Genomic DNA, 5327 nt, shown 5'->3' with positions numbered 1-5327 from the left:
TGCCCCAGAAGTCACCCATTTCTCCAAAGAGCCCTGGTTCCTTTTTTAAAACTATATACTTTAATTTTTTTCAATTACAGTTTACTTAGTTTTTATATTTAATGTTATTTTATATTAGTTTCAGATGTACCACATTGTGGTTCGACTCATATACTTTACAAAGTATCCTTCAAATATTTCCAGGGCCCACCTGGCACGATACACAGTAGTTACAATATTATTGACTATATTCCCTATGCTGTACCAAAGAGCCCTGGTTCCTTTGAGTGGTATTCCACGACCACAATCTGGGACACAAGGGAACTCATTACTTACTATTGGGTAAGCCACGGTCTCTCAGCCTGGTCAGTGGCCAGAGTTAAGGAATGTTTTTCAGATAATATACATCATGAGTTGATGTTAGCATTTCCATTTCAAATTCAAGACTAAAGATTTTTTTAACTTCAGCAGTCATCCATGTATGTCCTTTCTACCATGCCAACAATTGTAATTCTTGTTGATATCAACACAATTCCTCAACTGCTTTATTTATACAAAACATGCAGCACTTTCAGAATAATGATGCCAGCACTGCCCCCATGGAGATGTGCAGTCAAATCACTGTGTTTCAAATTGGCTGTGTCACCAATTTAATTTACAGGTTCACTTGTTTTATTTTGCTTTAATTTTTAGAGTTATTCTTTTTAGTTTAATTTTGTTTTAGAATTATGTAAAATGGTTGAGTGGCTTTAAAATCAGTTTGATAAATTAAAATATATAGTCCCCTCAACTTTATTTCTGTGATCCCTCATAAATCTAATTTTTTGGTGTATCTTATCAATGGCTTAATACATTTTCTGAGATGCGCATATTACACACACATTTCACCACCTGGCTTTTTGCACTCGATAATGTATTTTAGAAATCATTTTGAAACAGTTAATAGAGTGCAGATTGGTTTATTTGCTCAGTTCCCTATTGATAAATATTTGGACTGTTTCTGTTTTAGTACTACCACAAAGAATGGTGTGACAAATAACACCATGAATGAATCTCCGTGTTTTTGTCAGTATATCTTTGAGAAAGAGTCTTAGAATTAGAATTGTCGAATCAACAGGTAGATGTAATTTTGAGAGTTACGTCAAATTCCCCTCCATTGCATCTGTGCCATTTAGAGCATTCTCCAGTATTGCATGAGAATTGCTGTTCCCCCAGAGCTTTGCCAATGAACTATTCTCAATTTTTAGAAATTTTGGTAATCTGATGAATAAAACATGCTATCTGAGTACACATTTATTTTGCATTTCACTTATAAAAAAAGATAAACAACTTTATACATGATTAAAGGCTATTGACATTTTTTTCTGTAAACTTTGTATTTTAATGCATTTTTCTGTAGAACACTTGATCTTTTCCACCTAAAATTTTTAGAAGCTCTTTAGATGTTAAGGGTAGCACATTTTTGCCTATGATGCAGGTTATGCATTTTTTCCAATTTGTCATTTGCCTTTCTTCTTTGTTAATGGTTAGTGGGTTTTGTATTTTTGTGGATTTTTTGTTTCATTTTGTTTGTTCAGCCCTTTAAAATGTTTTCATTCGTGTAATTTATCAATCACCTTTATTAACTGTTTCACATTTTGTCATAATTAGGAAGATTTCCACACACCCAGGTTAAAAGGCAATTAAGCCATGTTTTCTACTATTATTTGTAGATTTTTTCTTCTACCACATTTAAATCTTTGATCCATTCAGAATTTCTCCTGGTGTGAGGAATGGATTTAAGTTTATTTATTTTTTTTACATAACACCATCTAGTCCTCTTAACCTTGTTAAATTATTAAACATTAGATACCTTGTCTTTTCTTCACTGATTTGAGATGCTGCCTTTATATACTTATTAAATTTCCATGTGCAGTTTGGTCTATTTGGATTTTTATGTTCTCTTCCTGTGGTCAGTCTATTCCTTCACAAACACCAATACTGTTTAATCATAAAGAACTCAAAATATTTTTTAATATTTAGTATAACTAAGCCTCTTATTTCTGTTCTTCATCAAAGTTTTCCTGGTTCTTCTTGCTTGGTAGTTTTTATAAATAAGCATTAAATCAAGGTTTCTGGCTTAAGAAAAAAATTCTGATCATATTTTTTATTGGCATTGGATCAAATTTGTTAATTTATTTAGGGAAGCCAACATCTTCAGGATGTTGAGTTTCTTATCCATGAATATGGTACATATTTTTATTTGCTAGAGTCTATATTTAAGTCTTTCAAGGGTGTTATATAATTTTCTTTATATAAGTTTTGAAATTTTTTGGTCAAGTTTACACTTAGGTATTTTCTTTGGTTATTTGTTTTTGTTTGTGAATGAAAGTGGGTCTTCTTTTCTTTTACATCTTCTACCTGGTTTGGTTTTATATATAGTTAATGGTTTTTATACGTTGATTTTGTTTTTTCTCCCCAGCCTTATTGAGGTTTAATTGACAAATTCAATTTATGTGTTAGCAAATTTCAAGTAGACAATACAATACTAACTATAGACACCATGTAGTACATTAGATCCCCAGAACTTACACGGCTTATAAATGAAAAGTTGTACTCCCTGAACCACATCTGCTCATCTTCCCAACAGCCCCTCACCCCTGGACACCACCATTCTACTATTCTATGTGTTGGCTTTTTTTCTTATTCAATTCCACATATGAGATTGTACAGTAATTGTTTTTCTCTTACTTATTTCACTTAGTATAATGTCATCCAGGTTCATGTGTTTTGTCACCAGTGGCAGGATTTCCTTCTTTTTAATGGCTGGATAATATTCCTGTGTGGGTGTACCAATCACATTTTCTTTATCCATTCATCTATTGATGTATGCTTAAATTGTCTCCGTATCTTGACTATTGTGAATAATTCTGCAGTAAATATGGGAGTGCAGATATCTCTTCAAAATACTGATTTTATTTCCTCCAGCTATATATCCAGAAGCAAGATCACTGGATCATAGGGTATTTCTATTTTTAATTTTTTGAGGAAGCTCCTTACTACTTTCTGCAGGGGCTGTATCATTTTACATTTGCTCCAGCAGTGCACAAGGCATCCCTTTTCTCTACATTCCTGACAACACTTGTTATCTCTTGTTGTTGTTTTATATATAACAGCCCTTCTAACTGAAGTGAGGTGATATTTTTATTGTGGATTTCATTTGCATTTCCCTGATGATTAGTGATGTTTAGCACCTTTTATGTACCTATTGGCCATTTGTATGTTTTCCTTGGAAAATGTCTGATTTGGGTTATTTCGCCAATTGGGTTACCTTTGAATTGGATTATGTCTTGAGCTTTCTGAGTTCATCATGTACTTTAGAAATCAACCCCTTATTAGACAAATGGTTTGCAAACATTTCTCTCATCCCATCGGTTGCCTCTTTATTGTTTCCTTTGCCGTGCAGAACCTTTTTAGTGTCATATAATCCTACTTGTCTATTTGCTTTTGATGTCTGTGCTTTCGGTGTTATATCTTTTTAAAAAATCATGTAAAAGTATCCATTCACAGATGATATCAAGATATCTATAAAAAGTTCTGTAAAATCAGCAAAAAAGAATAAAGCTAATAATGAGTTCATTAAAGGCATGGGATACAAAACTAATATGGAAAAATGTATTTTTATACAATAACAATAAATAATCCAAACATAAAATTAAGAAAACAATTCCATTTATAGTAGCATCAAAAGAAAATATACTTATTTTCTTTTGGAGTAAACTTAACCATACAAGTGTAAAACTCGTACACTGAAGACAAAAAACATTATTGAAAGAAATTTAAAAAGACCATGAGTTTATGAATTGAAAAACTTAATATTGTTAAAATAAAAATTTCCCAAATTGATCTACAAATTAAATTCAATCCCTATCAATATTCTAATGGACTTTGTTCACAAATAAAGAGCTGACCCTAAAGTTTATATTAAAGTATAAGGGACTCAGAATATCCACAACAATCTTTAAAAGAAGAACAAAAGTGGAACACACACTTCCAATTTCAAAACTTATTACAAAGCAGCAGTAATCAAAACAGTATGGTTGGCATAAGGTTAGACATAAAGGTCAAAGGATTAGAGAGTCTAGTAATAAACCATACATCTATGGTCAATTTATTTTATCACATCAAATACCAAAATTAATTTGAAATGGATTAAAGACCTAAGTAAAAGAGCTCAAAGTGTAAAGCTATTAGGAAAGAGCATAGCTATGAATCTCCATGATGTTGAGTTTCCATGGAGACAGCAAAGGCTTCTTAAATGACACCAAAAGAGCAAGCAACAGCAACAAAAATATAGACAGATTAGACTTCATCAAAATTAAAACTTTTGGGCTTCAAAGGGCATTATCTAAAAAATAAAAAGACAAATTCAGAATGAAAAAAATTGTAAATTATATATTCGATAAGGTATAGTATCTATAGTATACAAAGAACTCTTATGACTCAACCATAAAAAAGACAACCCTGGCTGGTAGCTCAGTTGATTGGAGCATTGTCCTGATACATGAAGGTTGTGGGTTCAATCCCTGGTCAGGGCACATAAAAGAAGCAACCAATGAATGTATGAATGGGTGGGGAAAAATCTCTCTCTCTCATCAATAAATTTAAAAAGCTAAAAAACAATAAAAAAGACAAATAATTATCAAATGGGCAAAGGAGTTGAACAGACATTTCTCCGAAGAAAATATACCAATGGCCAATAAGCACACGAAAATGTTCTCAATGTCATTAGCTGTCAGGGAAATTAAAATCTAAACCACAATGAGATCCCACTTCATACCCACTTTGATGGCTACAATAATAATAATTTTAGAAGGAAAATAACAAGTTTTGGTGAAAATAACATCTATCGTACATTGCTGGTGGGGATGTAAAAATGTGAAATGCTGCAGCTGTCTTGGAAACTGTTTGGCATTTCCTCAAAAAGTTAAACATAAAATTACCATATGACCCAGCAATTTTGCTCCTAGATACATACATACTCAAGAGAATTGAAAATATATGTTCTACAAAACCTCATACACAAATGTGCACAGCAACATTATTCATAGTAGGGAAAAAGTGGAAATAACCCCAATGTCCATTAATTGATAACAGATAAACAAAATGTGTTATATCCATACAATATTATTCAGCCATAAAAAATATTGACACATACCAAAATAAAACATGGAGAACCTTGAAAATATTTTGCTAAATAAAAAATCAGCTTCAAAAGGCCATATTTTGTATACTTCCATTTATATGAAAAGTCCAGAATAAGCAAATCCATAGATGTAGAAAGGAGTTTAATGGTTGCCAAGGGCCGC

The sequence above is a fragment of the Desmodus rotundus genome, chromosome 8 (genome assembly GCF_022682495.2).
Source record: "Desmodus rotundus isolate HL8 chromosome 8, HLdesRot8A.1, whole genome shotgun sequence".
In the NCBI taxonomy this organism is placed as follows: Eukaryota; Metazoa; Chordata; class Mammalia; order Chiroptera; family Phyllostomidae; genus Desmodus; species Desmodus rotundus.
The sequence above is the reverse complement of the archived record's forward strand: the minus strand, read 5'-3'. Positions refer to the sequence as shown.